General features: G+C 36.7%; 1 long non-coding RNA gene across 1 annotated transcript in view; it reads left to right on the plus strand.

Annotated features, from left to right (window-relative positions):
• LOC121414499 overlaps nt 1-14748 on the plus strand; it is a 34405-nt gene extending 19657 nt beyond the window's left edge. Inside the window, exons 2-3 of the long non-coding RNA XR_005969864.1 lie at nt 2804-4344; nt 14494-14748. This is a non-coding gene — a long non-coding RNA (uncharacterized LOC121414499). The remainder of the gene's footprint in view (nt 1-2803; nt 4345-14493) is intronic.
• The last annotated feature ends 8625 nt before the right edge of the window (nt 14749-23373 follow it).

Genomic DNA, 23373 nt, shown 5'->3' on the forward strand with positions numbered 1-23373 from the left:
ATAACTTAGAAAGTATATGGACCTAGTTCATGAAACTTGGCCATAAGGTTAATCAAGTATTACTGAACATCCTATTAGAGTTTCATGTCACATGACCAAGGTCAAAGGTCATTTAGGGTCAATGAACTTAGACCATGTTGGAGGAATCAACATCAAAATCTTAACCTGTGGTTAAGTTTTTGAAATGTCATCATAACTTAGAAAATATATGGACCTAGTTCATGAAACTTGGACATAAGGTTAATCAAGTATCACTGAACATCCTGCATGAGTTTCACGTCACATGACCAAGGTCAAAGGTCATTTAGGGTCAATGAACTTTGGCCGAATTGGGGATATCTGTTGAATTCCCATCATAACTTTGAAAGTTTATGGATCTGATTCATGAAACTTGGACATAATAGTAATCAAGCATCACTGAAAATTTTGTGCAAGTTTCAGGTCTCATGATTAAGGTCAAAGGTCATTTAGGGTCAATGAACTTTGGCCGAATCAGGGGTATCTGTTGAATTACCATCATAACTTTGATAGTTTATTGGTCTAGTTCATTAAACTTGGACATTAGAGTAATCAAGTATCACTGAACATCCTGTGCACGTTTCAGGTCACATGACCAAGGTCAAAGGTCAATGAACTTTGGCCGAATTGGGTGTATCTGTTGAATTACCATCATAACTTTGAAAGTTTATGGATCTGATTCATGAAACTTGTACATAAGAGTAATCAAGTATCACTGAATATCCTGTTTGAGTTTCAGGTCACATGATCAAGGTCAAAGGTCATGTAAGGTCAATGAACTTTGGCCATGTTGGGGTTTTTTGGTGAATCTCTGTAAGTTTATTGGTCTAGTTCATAAAAAGTGGACATAAGAGTAACCATGTATCACTGAACATCTTGTGCGAGTTAGAGTAGTATTCAAAGTCAGCACTGCTGCTATATTGAACCGCGTGATGCAGGTGAGACGGCCAGAGGCATTCCACTTGTTATGCTAATTTATTCGAAATTTATTCATATTTTTAAAATTTCACATAAAATGCTTTTTCTTCTTTAATTGTTGACCGATTTTTACTTTTTTTCTTCTTCCATCTTGTAGAACTTTATGAGGTTCACCAAACTTCGGCACAGATTTTTGAAATTTTCAGTAGAAAATTACTTATGCTAATGTATGCGAAATTTATTCAGAAATCACAGAAAATGCCTCTTCTTTATTTGTTCACAGATTTTGATATTTTTTCTTCCATCCTGTAGAACTTCATAAGGCCCACCAAACTTCTACACAGAATTTTGAAAATTTTCAGTTGAAAACTATTTATGCTAATTTATGCAAAATGTATTCATAAATCACAGAAAATTCCTCTTTTTCTTTATAATAATAATAATATGCAACATTTATATAGCGCTTAATACAAATGTTTCTAAGCGCTGCATACATGTACTATTACCCCAGCTTTAGCACGGCTACCCTGATCGGGCGCATCGAGCATTCAAGGAATTTCTTCCTACCGGGTACCCATTTACTACACCAGTCAACTGGGCTGAAATTAAAATTTTGTTAAATTGTGTTGCGAGATGCCGGATGAGCTCCACATCATTGATGTGCTAGTTTATTCTTTCGGGTACGAAATATCCTTAATTTGTGGTTGAAAACCTTTTTTGGGGGCTTGTCAAAATTTTCCTTCAAAAAATTTGCCCCCCTTTGGCAAATCCTAAATCCGCCCCTGCTTTGGTACAATTCAATTTTCATATTTCATCATTCTAACCCAAGAAATGTGCATGTTCATTCCTAACACTTTCTTTGCTTCATGGCTTGTATCAAAACCTTTTTTTCTTGCAAGCTTCAGATCTATACAAATTGGTACTGAGTTGATTTTCAAGGCTCTGTATTTACAGAGATACATCTACATCTAGACTTAAGGCCTGTATTCTGACATCAGGTTTACACATGTACATGTAACTTAAACCATGGTCTATGAAACTGCGCTAAAATTATGGGAAGCCAACCATGACAAATTTATGTTTTTGTTATGTTTCTTCTGCTTGCAGTGCTCTTTCATTATACTATAATGGTGATGAAAACTAATTCAGTTATTATTCCCAGACATTTATGAATGATTCTAGCACCAGATGAGCTGATTAATTGAACCTGTACATGTACGTAGTAATAGAGATTTCTTGTTCACATTTGGCTTTCTATAGTTCAACCACAACTTTGGACTATGGCCCATATTCTGAAATCAGGTTTAACTTTAATAGACCATGGTCCAACTCTATGCTAAAATTATGGGGAGCCAAAAACTCAAAAATTCTGTTTACATCGTTCATGTTTACTGTTTTGTTTCCATTTTAATACTTCCATAATGACGAAAAGTTGTCATTCCTAGCAGTTATGAATTATTTGAGTGTCATATAGATTGATGAATTGAACGTGTACTGTGCCCCAATCGGCTATCCATAGTTAAAACACAACTCCTAAACCATGGTTTAATTAAACCGGAGTACAGATTATGGGCCCAAGAATTTAAATTAAACCTGACTTCAGAATACAGGGCAAAGAGATGCATTTTGAGAGTAATTAGACATTCTTTAATATACTTGGATGGTTTGCTATCTGCACATGTAATGGAAGCTATACAATCAATTCATTTTATCTTTTACATGTACATGTATGGTCAGAGTGCAGTAGCTATTCATTGCTGTACATGATTGTACAGTGTACCAGCATTCTTGAAGCTGATTACCTTGTGAGGAAATGTCTGAAATATAATTACATAAATTGTCTCCTTTTTTTCCGCTCCATCTGCAGGTACTGTACTGTAGCCGAGCCTCGCTGGCAGTAGTGAGTATAAATGAGTCACCCCCTAAGCAGCAGCACAGGGCATGCTTCCTCCCCTCTGTTTGAGTGGAACTGTCCGTTGGATGCATGAGTCAGGGGTGCGCAAGCGGTTGTCGGCTCGCCGCCTTCACGGGTGCGTGCTGTAGTCAGGCTAACGAGGCACAGGAGACGACGGAGATACGCATGCAGTGACGTTTGTGGGGGATAAATCTGTAGATCTGGAGTACATATCTCCCAGAGTCTACTCGGCTATCGATTTGAGGTTGGGATAGTGATCCCATGTACGTGTGTGAGTCTACCCATGGATGTCTGAGGATGCTTGAGCTATATATACATGTGCATACGGAGAGAATGTGATCGAAAACTACATTCATGCTCAGCAAATACTTAAACTTTGATCAACTGGAAATTTCAACCTGGTGGAAATATGTGCGCATCTTAATGTTTTAGTTCTTCTAAAGTCATGTTCTTGTGGAATTTACAGTAATTCATGTGAAAAGTAAAGGAGACATTGCTGCAGTGTGAGCTATTTTGGATCAAGGATTGTCCAGCATAAAAAAGTGTGCATCGATACTTTTTGGAATTGGGAGAGGAATAGTGCAGGGGTGATGCTCTCATTGTGATGTGTCGTGGATATGCAGAGGATAAATCCGAGTCACGTTCCACTTGCGGATGTTCGGGCAAACAGAGGAGGAGAGAGAGCTCGGAGCATCAAGTGTGAGAAGTGCCTTCCGTACGACCAAACACCACCGAGTGTGGCTGTGCCTCGCATAGCTAATGATTCAATCGGAGTGGGAGGAGAGGAGTCGATATATGAAGAAACATTGAGTTATTTCTGTCTAGCCTTACGCAGGTGGCAAACATCACAGCTCCGGTAGTTGGTGTCCTTTCTCCCAGTAATTACTGCCATAGATCATGGGCCCGGTGTTTGTGTCTGGCTAACGACCTTGCCGTTCAGGAGTAGATCTCTCTGGGATTATAACTTTTAACGACTCTGTGTGTGTACCATCCCATTCAGAACAATGGAACGCATGAATATGCAGCAGAATCTTTACAGCTTACAACTTCTTTCTCAAATTTCAATTTTACTTTCTGCAAGTCCTCAATGCATAACCATATGAGAGTTGTATCGTAATAAAACAAACAATGCACTGGAGAAAAGGAAGGAATTCAATCTGGTTTCAAAGCAACTGAGGAGGTGATATTGGTATATATTTATTGGATATTTTAGAGTCCAGTTTCATGCCTCTCTCGTAATCATGTATGCAGTACTAGAACAAAACCCGGCAGCGCGCAGTGACTGTACTATTCTGTCGCTGTCATGGAAAGGAACGGTCCCCGAGAGCGAGAAGGATAAAAGCTACACTCGCAAGAGACATTACACCAAAGGTTGGCTGGCTACTGGCAATGTTAAAGGGGTGGTTGGAGCAACCTACACCACAAGCCACTGTGGGAAGAGTCCCCAGGCTCCAGCAAGAAGAAACTTTAACCTCCGTGGGCATAATAGTGAGGTAAGATCAAAAGAATAGATCTACAGTATCTATTTTGTATCTTCATGTTTGTATATAAAAAGGGATTGTTTTTAAAGCTACATTCAGAAAAAATAGTTTCGCTTTTGCAGCTAATTATTATGCTGTAGTCATAATTGCAAACTTTATATAGACAGACAGAAATCGCCTGGGATTTTTAAGCTGAATGTAATTTTGTCAGAATCATTTTCCACCCAAATGAAAGTTTAATGTTTTAACATACATGTAAATGCTTTTGGTTTTGTTATGTTGATATCTTTTTGGATTTGTTGATATGTATTTTCTTTGGTTTTGTTGATATTTTCTTTTGTTCTGTTATTGTAATCAGTACCAATGTTTACTTTTTTTCATGGGGGGGGGGAATATAAAACAGTTTTGAGACTGTTCTGGTTTCTGAACAGTAGATCAATCAATCAAACAATCTTGGTGTAAAATGAAAGCTACTGATAATGAACACAAACATTTTTGAGAACTTTACACCTTAATTTGATTCTCATTAGCTCCAGAAAGATACATGTAATCTACATGACTACATGTACATGTAGGCGTAATCTCTTTTTTTAACCTGCAGTAACCGGTTGTAGACTGAGCAGTCTTGAGTCTACGAAAGTTAATTAAAACTAAAGTATCGGCACTTGAATCTTGATTATACCAGTATCATCCATACAGTGCATGTAGTAATTTAATGATTCTTTATAATAATAATAATGTGCAACATAGCACTTTTACAAAATATGTTTGTATTAAGCGCCGCATTCTATTACCCCGGCTTTTATAGCATGTCTATCCTGATCGGTCGCTCAAGCATTCAAGGAATTCATTCCTACTGGGTACCCATTCACTACACCTGGATCAAGAGTGGCAAAATGCCTTGCAAAAGAATGTGAGTGCTGCACTGGGATTTGAACCTCGGACCTTGTGGTTCAAAGTCCGGAGACTTACCACTGAGCTTCAAGCCATATAATTTTTTTTTTTAAATAGTTCAACTGTTCAAATCTGATTGTTTTATTTTTCCTTTAAATGATGTGTATATAACTCTCCCTGCCCCCCCCCCCCACAATTAAAAAGACGAGAGAATTACACTGGACTCAGAAGTTCATTCGCTCAGGTTCTACATGTAATTAATTTTTTTTGCTTTTACACTTGACTCATGTATTCGTGTATCCCTCTTTTTTGTTTACTTTTCTACTTGTCATATTGATATTTTCATGGGACTCTCACTGCATATTCATTGGAGCCTTCAACCAACAAGCTTTGCTTTTACTTTTGGCTCCCTCATATCCACATCTCTCATTTTCTTTCTTTGTCATTATTTTAGAACCAATTACAAGAATACTTTGTAGTACTTTTTTTTATTGTTATATTATGTATACATGTACATTTCATATTTTACAACGATATTTATTCATGCTTAATTGTTTGTATTGAGTTGTTGATGTTTAAAAATGTGAAATGTTGATACATGTACATGTACGTATTGTATGAATAACCTTGAAACTTGAACCTTGAACCAATATTCATAAAAATGAGTTGAAAAATCAATACTCCTTCAGGGGCCAGTTGCAGAAACAGTTGCAATTAATAATTGATTTCATATAGTTCAGTCAATCAGGGGAGCATTTGATCATCTCTTTTATCCTAAAAATTGTCCGATCCGACAAATTTCCTTTATTTTGATTTGCTGAGCAGCACAGTTCCTATGCAAACTGTCGGATAAAATAAAAGTAGGATATTCATGTTTGAAAAGAAAGCTCCCCATAAAGTGTGTACTGGTAAACTTTCCAAACTCATGTACATCTAGAATACTAAAAAGGGGGAGTGGGGTAAAATGTAGATGAATGATGTATTGAAAAAGTATGACAAATTTTCTGTAAATGGTGATGCATGAAATTTATTTTTTAGATTAGAATGGTCCCCAGATGGCAATTTTCATTATATTTTGCTTTTAATTGCTACATGTACATGTACATGTACAACTTACAAGGAAACTTTTTTGTGTTAATTATGTGAATGTCTGCCTCACATAGGGATGATTTCCTAGAAAGTCGGCAATCAGTTCGTTTGGCAAAATTTTAATACTCTATATTACACCATATAAATTTAGACATTTTTGAAGTTCATCTTGTGACAATTTAAAAAAATGAATACCAATAATGGCAAATTTTTCATGTTGGTTTACAAACAGCCTTGAAATTCTTGATCCAAGTTTTAATACCATGGTAATTAAACAGAATTCCTTTTTATTAAAATGAAAGGGGCCCTGATGGCTCAAGATTGTTATCTCCCATTCTACTTGAAAAAAAAAATGAGAAAACATGTGAAATTTACACCATCAAAACAGTAATAGGTATCAGCTCTATTGTTTGTACTTCAATGAAGTATTCAGTATTCATATTATCCAAAGAAATGTTGATAATAATGGTATGTCCATTAATATAAGCGCAGAACTTTACTACATGTACATATATACTCAACTGCGCTTTGATTCTTGGTATCATATTATTACACCGGCTGTACAGTACATGTAGCTGAGTCGCCATATTCCTGTTATCATTGCATTTTCTACATGTACATGTATGTCACCTTTTCGTTTTAATAATGGGTCGGCCTATTTATAAGGATTTTTTCCTTTTTGGCTGCTACCCCTCAGTATGATTCTTAACAATAATGCGATTTTTGTCTCACCTGCATACATGTAGCAGAGTGAGACTATAGGCGCCGCTTTTCCGACGGCGGCGGTGGCTGCGGCGGTGTCAACATCAAATCTTAACCTAAGGTTAAGTTTTTGAAATGACATCATAACTTAGAAAGTATATGGACCTAGTTCATGAAACTTGGCCATAAGTATTACTGAACATCCTATTAGAGTTTCATGTCACATGACCAAGGTCAAAGGTCATTTAGGGTCAATGAACTTAGACCATGTTGGGGGAATCAACATCAAAATCTTCACCTGAGGTTAAGTTTTTGAAATGTCATCATAACTTAGAAAATATATGGACCTAGGTCATTAAACTTGGACATAAAGTTAATCAAGTATCATCAAACATCCTGCATGAGTTTGACGTCACATGACCAAGGTCAAAGGTCATTTAGGGTCAATGAACTTTGGCCGATTTGGGGGTATCTGTTGAATTACAATCAAAACTTAAAAAGTTTTTGGATCTGATTCATGAAACTTGGACATAGTAGTAATCAAGTATCACTGAACATCCTGTGCGCATTTTACATTGTAGGTCACATGACCAAGGTCAAAGGTCAATGAACTTTGGCCATAATGGGGGTATCTGTTGAATTACCATCATAACTTTGCAAGTTTATTGATCTGACTTTTGAAAATTGGACATAAGAGTAATCAAGTATCACTGAATATCCTGTGCGAGTTTCAGGTCACATGATCAAGGTCAAAGGTCATGTGAGATTGATCAATGAACTTTGGCCGCATTGGGGGTATTTGTTGAATTACCATCATAACTCTGGAAGTATGTTGGTCTAGTTCATAAAACTTGGACACAAGAGTAACCAAGTATCACTGAATATCCTGTGCGCATTTTACATTGTAGGTCACATGACCAAGGTCAAAGGTCAATGAACTTTGGCCATAATGGGGGTATCTGTTGAATTACCATCATAACTTTGCAAGTTTATTGATCTGACTTTTGAAACTTGGACATACATGTAAGAGTAATCAAGTATCACTGAATATCCTTTGTGCATTTTAGGTCACATGACCAAGATCAAAGGTCATGTGAGATCAATGAACTTTGGCCGCATTGGGGGTATTTGTTGAATTACCATCCTATCTCTGTAAGTGTATTGGTCTAATTCATAAAATGTGGAAAGAAGAGTAACCAAGTATCACTGAACATCTTGTGTGAGTTATAGTAGTTTTCAAAGTCAGCACTGCTGCTATGTTGAATCGCGTGAGCAGGTGAGACGGCCAGAGGCATTCCAATTGCAAGACTTTTACACCGATTTGTAATGCATGTATTTTAACTTTGTATGATATTTCTTTTTATGTAAAGGCTTTACTGAGAGAATAAAACAATTTGAATATTGATAGGCCTGCGCTATTCGCTCAAGGAATAAATTTTACCAGATACCCATTCACCTCACCTGGGTCGAGTGCAGCACAATGTGGATAAATTTCTTGCCGAAGAAATTTACACCATGGCTGGGATTCTAACCCAAATTTATCTTTCATCCACAGTGTACATGTATGTACTCATATTTTACTTGACATTTTGATTTTTTTTGCATTCATTAACGAGTATTCATGTTTGACATTTCAGTCAAGCACAGAAATCTGTATTGTTCACATACAGGCCTAAAGTACATGTACTCTATTGCCATGTTGCTCCTTTTATTTCCATCAATACAACATCTGTCCACTACAGCGTATTCTGCTGGATATTGTGTTTATCGAGCATTTTAATAAAAATTAGAAACATAAAACATTAATCTACCATTGACAGTTTTAGATTTGTGATATGTTGATGGGCATTTCACATTTTTAATCTCAATAAAATTCTTTATTTTCAAAATTACACATTTGTGTATAAATGGAAATATTTACATGAATAGGCCCTGTGGCATGAATGATAATATAAACATGATTATCTGTACTGTACATGTATGTACACGTATGTACATGTATGTGTGAATATAGGTATGTATGTACATGTATGATGTACGTGTATGTACATGTATGTATTCACTCTTGGTTTGTGTACTGAACATCATACCACTATTGATTGTAATTTAGCATGTTTTGATATTTTCAGATTTGTATTTTACAATCTACATGTACAGTACATGCAGACACAGTACATTACTGTAGGCACACATATTGTTGTAAAGTATTGTTTATTGTCTTTGCAGGAGGCTCTTCATGTACAGTACAGTAGTATTGATAAAAAAATATTGATAAGGATTTACATTTAGTTCCATTTTGTACATGTAGGCCTACATATATGTCATACCATGGACCCTACTGTGTACATATAGCAATAAATTCTAAGGATGTAACGAAATATAGAAATCTATGGTAGATTGGTCAGCTACAGGCCTTACATGTACATGTATGATTTAGTGGTATAAAACAGGTTTGCTTTTCGTAATGATTGGAATATGATTTAATTGAAAAAAAATATGACAGCTATTTTGTCAATCATTCTCGATCTAGCATGAATTCTTCTGTATAGGCTATAAGCTATTATGTAGGGCCTACATGTACATGTAGATGAGCATCAATGGTGTTATGAGCCAAAATTTTTGAACGGGTCAATCAGGGTGTGGGTCATTCCATGCCAATTCACCCAATGAATGTGCAATTTAGCACCCGACCATCTCAGAATTTGTTGTAATTTGGTATACATAAAATTCACCATGGCCCAAGCACAAAACAAAAAAAATTAGTCCAATCGGTCCGTCGGTTCTCGCGCTACGGCCCGCCCTTTTCTCCTTGTTTTGACAAAAATGGGCGTGACCTTCAACTTTCAATGGCCACTGCGTCGTTACGTGTTGACCAATTTTCATGAAACTGGTACCATTTGATAGGAAATTCAGAGAGGAATCCAAAACATGCATCGAATAATGTATTGGAGCAATTTAGAAGGTCATGACCTTTGACCTTAACTTTGACCTTGAGTTTGACCCCCGGACAAATAATTTTTTAACTTGATTTTCGTGTATGTTAATTATTGGTATGATTTTGACAAAATATGTTAAAATCAATGATGATATTTTATTTCTTTACCTTTAAAAACTCTTCCAAAGATACCATGAAATTTCACTCTAGTCCCACACACTGATATTCATGTTAGTAAAGTGTTTACCAGTTACATGATTTCTTCCAATCTTAAGTTACAGCATATGCAAAGAGATGAAAAGAAATTAAGCTCAATCAGTTTACAAATAAAAGATTAAACCTTTATGCTCATGAATAGGTATCTGTTTAGACATTTTATGATTCAGCAATATATATCATATACATATATATACATGTATATATTTTGATGGTAAAAGTGAAGACTTTACTACCATGAATATATATGATATATATTGCCGAACATCAAAATGAATATATATTGATGAACATCAAAATGCCTAAACAGATACCTATTCATGAGCATAAAGGTTTAATCGTTTATTTGTGAACTGATTAAGCTTAATTTCTTTTCATGTGCTTGCATACTGTAACTTAAGATTGGAAGAAATCATGTAACTGGTAAACACTTTACTAACATGAATATCATTGTGTGGGACTAGAGTGAAATTTCATGGTATCTTTGGAAGAGTTTTTAAAGGTAAAGAAATAAAATATCATCATTGATTTTAACATATTTTGTCAAAATCATACCAATAATTAACATACACGAAAATCAAGTTAAAAAATTATTTGTCCGGGGGTCAAACTCAAGGTCAAAGTTAAGGTCAAAGGTCATGACCTTATAAATTGCTCCAATACATTATTCGATGCATGTTTTGGATTCCTCTCTGAATTTCCTATCAAATGGTACCAAGTTTCATGAAAATTGGTCAACACGTAACGACGCAGTGGCCATTGAAAGTTGAAGGTCATGCCCATTTTTGTCAAAACAAGGAGAAAAGGGCGGGCCGTAGCGCGGGAACCGACGGACCGATTGGACTAATTTTTTTTGTTTTGTGCTTGGGCCATGGTGAATTTTATGTATACCAAATTACAACAAATTCTGAGATGGTCGGGTGCTAAATTGCACATTCATTGGGTGAATTGGCATGGAATGACCCACACCCTGATTGACCCGTTCAAAAATTTTTGTTAAAACAAGGAGAAAAGGGCGGGCCGTAGCGCGGGAACCGACGGACCGATTGGACTAATTTTTTTTTTTTGTGCTTGGGCCATGGTGAATTTTATGTATACCAAATTACAACAAATTCTGAGACGGTCGGGTGCAACCACTGGGTGAATCCAGATGGAATGACCCGTGTATAAAAGCATGGACCCAACTACTGTAGGGTCCAAGATGAAAGTATGGAACAACATCTATTTTAAAGTACTTGTAGTCACAAGCAACCAAAGCGAGCAAGGAAAAAAAAACCTTTATGATTTTGTGATAAATTTTAAAAATACATATAATTCGCCCTTTTGTCTTCAATTTTTTTTTTCATTGTGGTGGTCTGATGGAACTTTCTTATTCAATTATTTGTTTATTTATTATTATTATTATTATTATTTTTTTTTTTGGGGGGGGCATGGCACCCATGCCAGTGATGGGCGCTATATACATGTAGTTCACATGCAACTTCATGTACATGTACTTTCCAACGTAAACATTATCAGCCATTGTTACATGTGGTACAAATGATATAAAAAGTACTTAGATGATATTGGGCCTACATACATGTATGTGTTCACATCTTTTGATGGAATGTCTGCTCATATTTTTGACACTTTTTTTCCAGTCGATTGATATGCATCTCTTTATAAATGCTTCATCCTTTCTGAACAAGTGTCCACATGTGTGGTCTGTGTGTGGTCTGGCGGGTGTTTCATAAAGCTGTTCGTGAGTTAAGAATGACTTTTAGAATGACTGGTGATCCTTTCTTGTGTTAAATGGTATATTCATTGGCGAAGGTTATTGCGCATAATAAAAGTTCAATAGTCGTTCTTAAAGCCGCTCTTTAATACATGTATTATACGAACAGCTTAATGAAATGGCCCCCAGGTCTAGTATTAAACTTTTGATACATAACCATGAATGGACGATTTATATAGCACAGCTACTACATGTATATCAATATTGAACTGTGCTTTATTGGTATTACCCCAGCTGCAGTCGAGCTGTCATACAGGTGCTCAAGCATTCAAGGAATTTCTTCCTAGCAGGTACCCATTCACCTCACCTGGGTTTAGTGCAGCGCAGTGTGTGTAATTTTTTTGCTGAAGGAAATCACACCATGGTTAGGAATCGAACCCACATCCCTTAGATTTGAAAGAAGAGAGTTGTAACCACTAGACCACAATGCCCCCCATAAAGTTGCTCTACAGGAAAAAGAGAGAGCAAAGTCTACATTGGAAGGCTAAATTAAATTTTATTGATACGCTATCTTTCATTCAATGTAACCCCCCAAAAAAGAAGTAAATCTGGCAATGTGACATCCTCGAAATTGCCCCTTTCACTATGTGAATTTGCAGATTTTAACTTAAAGAAATTCTCTGTCATTTTCACTTATTACAATTTACAAACCTGTAAAAAAAAGATACAGCAAGTAGGTATCGATGTTGCCAATTTGAAAAAAAGAAATGCTGATCAGATATGAAAAGGGTACTATTTAAATTACACATCATCCAGAATATCTGGGTAATAGTAAATATACAGGTATGTAGAAGACCTCTTTGTTCCTCTTGTTTTTCCTCTACAACAAACTACTTCATTCTTATCTCAAGTGATCACCCTTAAGAATAGCACTCTACATGTATGTACTGGTAGTACAGTAGATGTGAAATAATTATAAACAACAGGCTTCTTAACGATGTTGCAGATGTGATACCCATTTGCAAAAGCCATTATGAAAGTGTAAATTCACTTTTGGTAGTGCATGGAATGTATTATCATTGATGGTATAATGCGTTACAGTGGTAGACTGTATAATGGCCAAATCATTGTACACGATGATGTATTTGTATTGATTAGTGTAGTACTTTCACAGGACAAGATAACTCGTCAGCGGTCATCTAAACCATTGTATCACACAATGGTGCCAACCCATTTCAGAGAAAATCATCTTCAGAGTTTATTATAATTCATGTACATGTACATGTAGTTCCCCTGCCTAATACAGCATATTCATTGCTAGAAAGATACCTGGTTGGAAAGACCACTTATATCTTTACTTTTTACACTGGTATCTTTGGTATCTTTATTTTTTTCTTTATTTTTTGTACAAAACCAAGGATCAGAGAAAATTTTGCAAAAGAGCTACTGTTATTATTATTAATATTATTTTTTCTGGGGGGGGGAATCAACCCCCTCCCCCTTTTCTCACTTGCACTCTTTCCCCCTTTTTCCTCCCTTCCATTTTGCTTTCCTACTTGTATTTTGAACCACCAGTGATGAACCCAGTATAAACTTATCCGCCTGTGTAAATGAGCCAAAGTCATAATGCGGGATCCATAGCAAACCATACAGACTCCCCTGAAGAAGCAAAAACCCTTTATACATGTAGCTCAAAACCTTTCAAGCCTTGTGACGCATGCTTCATGTAAACAGTACTGTATGTTCACGAAGGAACCCCCAAGATGACGTAATCCTCTCCCCCCCCCCCACACCCCCATTCCCCCAAGCTTGCAAACTTGATCGTTCGCCGATCGTGATGTGGTCGGTGTTTCTCCCGACTACTGTTCCATTTCCCACATCAAACATTGCCATGGCACTGATGCAGTCAATTAACCGCCCAATGTATTTTGGATGCCGAAGCAGTTTAGCAGAGCAGATCAGTGGTGGATTTTAAAGGGAGTCGTCAGGAACTGTGACGAGTCTGCTTCTCTTTTTCATGCTCCGCCTGAGAAGGTTATTCCATCATCAAGAAAGTAAAAAATGGAATATGGCAGAGCGAACTGAATATTTATAGTGTGTTTGTATGATTGTTTGAACAAATTGCTTTGAAATACAATGTACATGTATTAGTCAAGGAAAAGAGAAATAACCTACATGTATTTAATTTTTTATTGGGAATGTCCTGCTGTCAATATGTCTTTTATCTTTCTTTTAATTCCATCTTGACGTGGGTGATGGCTGTCAAATTATATGAAATCAGTAGTTACAATCTTCTTCAAATTTGTTCTCTATAGTGTTGTCTAACATTTTTGTAATAAAAATTGATGATACTGTGCTTGATAACTTTTACAAATGGTTGTTTGAAATTGATTGTCGGACACACACCCTCTCTGGACAAACAACAACAACAACTGGGTATACAATGTATTTGGCACTGGAGGGGGGGGAGGGGCAGGCGGTCCCGGATGACACAATAAACCTTTACACTTACCCTCCGCTACCAGAACATAAGTTTTGCTGCTCAATCCATGCCAGTAATTTGACCCTGTACTGATACAACTTTCTAATTGTGTCTTCCTCTCTCTGATAGGTGGTGTTAGTGAGATGGAATGAACCGTTTCAGAAGATGGCTACCTGCGATGCCCAAGGGGTAATATTTGTCTGGATCAAGTACGAGGGGCGATGGTCAGTGGAACTGGTCAACGACAGGTCATGCCAGGTACGGAAGGGCATTTGTTCTTTGGATGTTTCACAGATTTTTTTTTTTGTAGTTGGGGCTTTATTTTGATTCAGGTGGAACTTGAATGGTTTTAATGGCATCATGGTTGTTATGATTCTCATCATCATCATCATCATCATCACCACCACCACCTATACATAAGCATCATCATTGCCATCATCATCCCTACCATCATCACCATCAACATCATCATCACCATCATCAATATTATCACCATTGCCATTGATCATCATCGTCATCAGCATTATCATCATCACCATCATCATCATTATCATATTATCACCATCATCATCATCATCATAAATTTTATCATCAGCATTGTCATCATTATCCTAATCATCACCATCATCATCGCCATCATCACCATCATCATCACCATCATCATCAACATCACCATAAACATCACCATCATCACCATCAACACCATCAACATCATCACCACCAACATCACCACAACCGTCATCATCACCATCATCATCGCCATCATCATCACCATCATCATCACCACCATCATCACCACCATCATCAACATCATCACTATCATCACCATCATCACCATCATCATCATCATCATCACCGCCATCATCATCACCATCATCATCACCATCATCACCATCATCATCATCACCATCATCATCACCATCATCAATATCATCACCATCATCACCATCATCAACATGATCAACATCATCATCACCATCATCATCACCATCGTCACCATCAACATCATCAGAATCATAATTATCAACATCATCATGAGTCAATAAAAGATGCAGGATAGCCATTTGCCAATTATAAAAAATATCCTTCTGCACACTGAATGATGTGTGTTTTGACCAAATATTTATATAATTTGCAGCTCAAAAAGACAATGCAGATGTTTATAGCAAAGTCCAATTCTAATGATTGAAACACAATTACTCTGATTACATTACAAGTATAAAGTAACATCAGAATTACATGTACCTTGGCCAGATCGATAAATTTCTTGAAATGCATGTATTCCTTTACGATGTAAGGCCATTATTTTGTTTAGTGACTGTTCAGATACAATCATGAATATTCCATAGTGAAAGGTTTTTACTCAAAAAGGGCTGTTGAAGCAATGTACAAACATGTACACCTCCTTGCCAGAAATCATTTTGCAATTCAGAGAAAATGATGAATCATCCTAAAAACAATAACATCAATGCGATCCTAAAAGAAAATAAACTGGAAAACTTTGCTCTTTAGTATAAAGTGAACTGGGACCTCCTATTTACATTGTACATTGTATTTCGCTACTGTAGAGGAAGTCATCTCTGTCTCAAGTTTGAGGACAACGACTTTGACCTTTCTGAAAAAATAACAAAGGAAACATTCGGTGTAAATCTGAATAAATATTTTCATATTTTTCTCTTGCCATCCTCTTTGTATTGTAGATATTGAATGCTTCCTTCTTCTATCTTCATAGTACATTGGTTTTGAGTGATTGTCCAAAATAAAGAACCCTGATGTCTCAAAATAATTATAAACAGATACTGAAGAATCTGAAACAATCTGAAGAGTAATTTTCAAGACTTACAAATCAAGAATTAGTTTTGCCAGTGGATTTTCATTAAATTTTTTTTGTGAATCCAGGCCCAATTTCATAGATTTTCAAAGTGGAAGTTCCATGTACAGCTCTCATGGGGGACCAGGGTCCCGTAAACACAAAGGTTAGCGATTGATTGTACACTTGATTTTCACGATTGATTGTACATCGTTGTCAATGCAATCAATCATAGAAAAATGTTATACGATCATTGCTAGGCGTTTTGTTACGGGCTCCAGAAAAGATACAATCAATATTTACAATGAATTTTTTCATTGTACATTGTTTGCCTTAGATTGATTGTATCTGTGTCAATCTCCGTACATGTAAATGTTGTAATGAATTTTACTAATGGAGGGGAATGATACCAGGGGCACTTTTCATCAGACTTTAATAACTTTGCAATACTAGTTTAAAGCTACTGAAGTTATTCAATTTGATTCAATAAAAAACTTGAACTGTGCATTTGTTATTGTGACATCTTTATGAAACAGATCCCAGAAATGCATCCGATTTGATCAACCTTCCTCACACTATTTGAAAATTACTCAATGATCCAATTTCGTTGAAATCTGGTTGGATATTCCCAGATTGATGGCCATGTTTCCACCAGCTCAAGTTTGAAAAGTATCCTAAAATATTTTCTCTTGGGGAGTTAACCCGATAACAACAATGCTGTTTGAGTAAATAGGTAATATTAAGACGTCATCCCATCCAGTAGTGGGTCTTTAGTACTTGAAGGCAGTTTAATTGGTTTGAACTTTAAGATCCCATGCACACCGCTTTATCAAGTGCCTGGTCTCATCTACTTTTTTAAAACGTTTAGTGGAACCGCTAGAATCCAGTTTTATAGAAATGCTTGAAGCGGTCTTGGAAGGGATCTTAAGTGGTCTCCAAACCAGTTTGGGAAACCTCCTCATGATGAAGTTTTCAAGACCACCACTTTGCCTCGTTAAACTGGTTTATGGTGAGGACACAGTCTTCAAGAAGCAATCTTCACATGGAAGTACATGTAGGAGAGTGGGTGCACGTTGGGGACGCTACTCAGTACACAAGGAAATCCAGTTCAAGAAAGTCCAGTAGATGAAGTCTATCAGTGGCCTGGTTTACAAATTTGTTCTCCAGCTACTGGGATACAGAGAAAACCCAATATCTGGTTGGATGCTCACTGTCTAGGGCCCTTCTCCCCCAGCCCAAGTTTTCAAAAAATATCTGGCTTTTTCTGATCTTTAATAGGAAGTTAAACCTGATTAACAAGTTTGAGTAAATTTGTATTGAAGGAACAATAGCAATAGGTCTTATCAGCAGTCAGTTTCATTGGTTTGCAACTCAAAATCTCTTCACAGCGGCCCAGTTGGCAGCCAGCTATATTTTGTATGGGACAGAGCCAATATCTGGTGCAGAGCTCGGATACTGCCTAACTTGTGGCCCTATCACTAATCAGCCCAAATTTCCATCTTGGCTAATTCTAGGTAGTTATTAAAGGCAATCCGAACTAGCAATTAGGGGTAGATTATTTATAAAAGTTAATCAGCAGTAACCTTCATAGGTCTTCATATATTCACAGGCAGTTTGACACACCCCTTTGGCAAGTGGCCTGGTTTGCAAGAGTTCATCTGAAATTCTCAGTGAATGTTTTTAGGGCACAGCCAATATATATGGGCAAGTCCAAGAATTCGCGCGCGTTACGTATGGGACATTTCAGAGGCTTTAATGACCTGAAAAATAGTGTTTAATGACTCTGATTAGATTGAATACCCTCATGATGTTAGACATCTAGGAGAAGAATAATCATGCAAAAAATGGTGACCTATGACCTTGACCTTGACCTTTTAGAGAGAAAAGATGTGCCGTTACGTATGGGACGCAGAAAAAGACAATTTTTCAAACTTTTTTTTCAAGTTGAGAATTCTCTGAAAGTATTTCATTTGACAACTTGTAACTTAGTGTGATAGAAGTCACAATACTATAGTATATCTAAGGCAAGTTTCATGTCATATGCCAAATACTTCTAATTACAGACTCTAATTAAACAAATTAATGACATGTTACGTATGGGACAGTTACGTATGGGACATTTTGTCCCCATAAAGAACGTACACAATTTTCCCTATAATTCAAATAATTGAAATAATTTAAAATAAAGAAATAACAAAAGAGTGTCATTCTTTTACAATGTTCTATTGAGACATATTTGAAATGACTGAAAAGGAAATTGGTCATTTCAACATTTTTTTTTCTTGCTTTTCATGGTTTCATGAATTTCTTATGTATTTCTATTGTTTTTTATTTTTTTCATATTTTTCAATTTTCACAATTTTTTTGCTTCAATAGTTTTCATTAATCAGTATTCATAACAAATTAGTCTTTAAAAACCAAAGAACAGGTAAATAATCACTTTTTAGAGCACTCTTGAGAATTGTTTTTCTCCATTCACTTTGTACACAAATCTCCCAATTGACATTATGTGTAAATGTCCCATACGTAACATGTTGTCCCATCCGTAACAATTTTTTAATTAACTCTTAATTAAAAGTAAACTCTATTTTTGAAACTTTTTGTGGTATAACATTTTCATACTTAATAAATAAGAACTTCCCAAAGATGCAACAATTCAAGTATTGTATTATGAGAAATAACTTAAAAAAAACATCCTCAATATGTGACGTATGGGACATTCCATCCTTGGACAAGACCTAATTTGCATAATTAATTAGATGACACCACTTTTTTTCCCTCAAAAGTAATAAGATGTTAGGGGGTCCATGTCCCACCTATGACTAAATCTCAGAAGTTTTGTTTTTATTTTCTATGAGTTTTTATGGTTGTCCCATACGTAACACCCATTTTAACAATTAAGCAAATTAGGTGCCCCAAATTAGCATAAATATGCATATTATCAAATTTTTCTTAATGAAATTTGAAAATTCAACACTTGGGCTTTCTTACCCCACCAAAGATAACTTCTTAAATTAAAGATGAAATTTTGCCTTCTGGGGTGACCATTTCTTGGACTTGCCCATATATATCTGGATGGAATCTCCCTGACCGTCTGTAGGCCTTGTCTTCATCAGCCCAATTTTCCAATATATCTGGCTGAATCTGATGCTAGCAAGTTTGGAGCTACGTGTATTTTTCATTTGTAATATTAAAAGACACAATGAGGCTAAATTTCTAAAGTGAAACAATGACCAATTGTGATCTGACAAACTAACCTGATTTAAATCAGCAGAAGGTGTTGTTATTGGCAGTTTCATTGGGTTATAATAATAATAATAATAATAACGGCATATTTACTCAGGGTAGCCACTTCAGTTCCGAAAACTGTTCTCCCAGCGGGCCCTGCTGTTATTATTACCCTGGCTTTAGCATGGCTAACTTGATCGGGCGCTCGAGCATTCAAGGAATTTCTTCCTACCGGGTATCCATTCACCTCACCTGGGTCGAGTGCAGCACAATGTGGATAAATTTCTTGCCGAAGGAAATTACGCCATGTCTGGGATTCAAACCCACGACCCTCTGTTTCAAAGTCTGGAGACTAATCCACCGGGCAACAACGCTCCACACATGATCCCCCACAGCTTTTGTAAGTGCCCCATTGTCCTGGTTTGCAAGAGTTCATCTGAGATCCCAGTCTGCATTTTTAGGGCACAGCCAATATACAAGTTGAGTGGCTGCCTTGTCCCCATCAGGCCAAATTCACCAAGAGCATGTACATGTAGACTGCTAGTTGTGATTTGGAGAGAGCTTCACCACCTCTTTTGTCTGGCAAATTGTTGGATGTGACAAGTTGTTCCTATGGTAACCGCCAGGTAAATTAGGACTTGTTGGATAAAACATCTGAAAAGCGAGTACTCAAAAAGAAATATTCCTCAGCGAACTTAACCTACATTGTAATCAACGCGATTTTGTTCATAAAGATACCATATTACATGTATTAGAAGGCAGTTTCATTGTCTGTTTCTAATGCTATTCACCTGTTGCTTTTGCAAACGCCACATTGTCCTGGATTGCAAGAGTCCATTCGAAATCTTCAAGTGAATATTTTCAGGGCACGTCCAATGGTTGCTCCCTGTGATGTCAGAAAGCATTTAAGGAGGAATGTTTTCATTAGCCTTACTTTTGAAAGAATCGTGATAACACTGATCTGGAGGAAATTACCAGAGCACAAGTCACTCTGGAGTCTGGAGCTATTATATGTAGTTCAAGGTACAATTCATGGCACTAGCCCACTCTACACTGTTCAAAACACATAGGCCCGAATTCACAAAGGTAGTTTTTAAAACCATCGGTTGAACCCATGGTTTATGCAGATTTCCTGTATAAATTACGCTTATTTATCGCATACATTAAAAAATGTCCAATGATGATGTGCTATTTTACTCATGAGTCCACTGTTTGAAGAGTGGACTCATTAATTCAAAACAGTGGACTCATGAATAAAATAGCGTACATAACCATGGCAACACGCGTCATTTTGGTGCACCGTGACAAAAGCGCTTATCAGCATTGAACATCTTTTAATATATGCGGTAAATAAGCATATTTTATACAGGGAATTTGCATAAACCATGGGTTCAACCGATGGTTTTAAAAACCACCTTTGTGAATTCAGGCCACAATGTGCATTAGCACAAGGTCATATTCCATGCTCCAGTGAGAACTACCAGACAGCCTTTTCATAGGCAGGCTGATGGAAACGTACCTTGTATGCTTGTGTGAAGAGGAGCGCCAAGGCTTCCCAGTGTTTATCACATGGGCAAATCATGCTTGAAGGCAAATATGAAAAAGGGATTTGGACTGTCATATTTGATTTGATATTCCAGGGAAGGACAGAGACTCGTAAATACAAGTAGCAGCTTTGTTGAAGAGTTTGATTTTCAGTTTTTTTTTTCAGATAATACTGTAACAAATGAAATTTAATGACTGTTTTACTCTGTAATATCTGTATTTTCTCATTCCCTCCGTTAGTCTCTTGTTTTTTTTTTGATATTTCAATCCAATATTATACAATGTTCCGGTGTATTTTTGAATGAACATTCTGAATTCAAAGATCCTTTTTATCAAAAAGGTTCAGACTTTTTATGATAAGATCTATTTACTTTATGAAGATTATCCATTGTGTGAGAAAATGACGTCATTTAAAAAAAAAGTTTATTGGAAGTATAGCCACAGCAATAAACTTTGAAATCGAGTTATAGAGGGCTATTCAAAGTATATTTATCAAACTTTATATTTTTTTAAAAATTCAGTGGTACATGTAGGCATACATGTTGACAGTCTAGGCGTTATCACAGACAGTATATCGGTGGTAGGCACTTGTCTATGGACACACCGGGATGCAGTCAGTTACAAGCACTGGTACACTCCTACATGTACATGGGGTTTGGCGCCAATGGTATTCTGGTGGTGGAAGTCGCCACGATGCATTCTCCAGAGATACCATCATGCTATCAGTGGTAGATATGAAATTTGTACATATAGTGCATGTAATGTAAGGTACTCTAGGGTGCCTAGAGTCTAGTGGTTAATACAACTCTTGTCTTTCAATCAGAGACAGAGGGACGTGGGCTCAAATCCCAGCCATGGTGTGTTTCCCTTCAGCAAGAAATTTACCCACATTGTGCTGCACTCAACCCAGGTGAGCCTGGTGAGGTGAATGGGTACCCGGCAGGATTAATTCCTTGAACGCACTGAGCACTGAAAAGCAGCTTGAGCTACAATGTATTAAGCCAGGGTGATAATAACAATGCGACTCAGAGTAGATTATTTCTAGATAGATGGGGCTATATATATATATATATATATATATATACCTTTATTATTATTTCTGTCTAAGCCACTGACCCCCTCTCCTGGAGCCCCCCCCCCCCCCCTCTCTGTCCCTCCCTAGGTGGTTTCAAACCGCCTCGGTCATAAGAATCCACGTTAAATTACAAGAACTTTTTTAGTCTTAAAATTAAAAAAATACCCATTCGTGCATTCGTGCATTCACATTGCCCCGAAAACATATCCTTCGGGATAGTTTCCTGAAGTTAGGAGCATGCGCAGTATGGTCTGATAAGCAGGCAAGGCGCGAGATTCAAAACCACTATCTCAGCAGTCACCCACGGCGTCCGCGCCCAACTACACGCTGGGTTAAAAGTTCCCGTAAATTGCTTTCACATTGCCAAAATACCTGCGACCTTGGAAAAATCCCCACGAAAGTTCTTGTACATTTGCCAAGTACATGTACCTACTATTTTAGTGGGAATTTTCTTTCTGGGATAATATGCGTAATTTGCTTTCACTTTGCCAATATTACCTGGTATTTTCTGATCGGGGTATATTTCCTGATCAGAAAATACCTGGAACTGACAAACTTTGAGGCGGTCTGAAACCACCTTCTGTGTTTTTTTCTACTTATTTTATTTTTGTGCTATTCTCCAGATCAAGTGCTTTACAATTAAAAAAAAATAGATAAATTGAACCACATCCTGGGAAACTTCACCCCCGCAAAACCTTTGTCTCCACCATGAGACATCATCACTGCTCTCATCATCTTTTTGATAACATTTCTAAGAAAACGATGCTGTATCATATATATTTATAATATAATTACAAAGGCGTTTCTGTATGGTTTCTTATTATTCTCAAGCATGTGGAAATGCCTAACTTTTGCAATTATAAAGTAGGTTTCTTAATCTTTAAAGCAGGCCAAGAAGAACGGGGCATATTTCTTTAATTTGATATTTCTGATGAGAAAAAGAAGTTTTCTGACCAAACTGACTGACAATGTATTCTAATAACATGCTTTAATACAATGATATGCATGCATAACTTGATTGTATGTTAATACATTGGATGTCAAATTTAACCCTCATATTGTCAAGGATGTGTTTCAATAAACACATGAGACACTCGTGCAAACATGACTTCGCATTACAATCCAATTTGTTTTTGCAGCGCAAGTTATTATTGTGTACTGTTTGTGCCAAAGCGAAGTCCCAATCACTCATGACCATGGAGGTTTCTAATGGATTTCAACATTAATATCTACTGACATATTGTCCAATCCTTCCGTAAATACCAATATGGATGCCGTATTACAAGATAATCCCCCCTCCGGATATTTACTGTCGTGATTGCCTACTTTTTTCAACATGGTATAAAAGTTC

The sequence above is a fragment of the Lytechinus variegatus genome, chromosome 4 (assembly GCF_018143015.1).
Source record: "Lytechinus variegatus isolate NC3 chromosome 4, Lvar_3.0, whole genome shotgun sequence".
Classification (NCBI taxonomy): Eukaryota; Metazoa; Echinodermata; class Echinoidea; order Temnopleuroida; family Toxopneustidae; genus Lytechinus; species Lytechinus variegatus.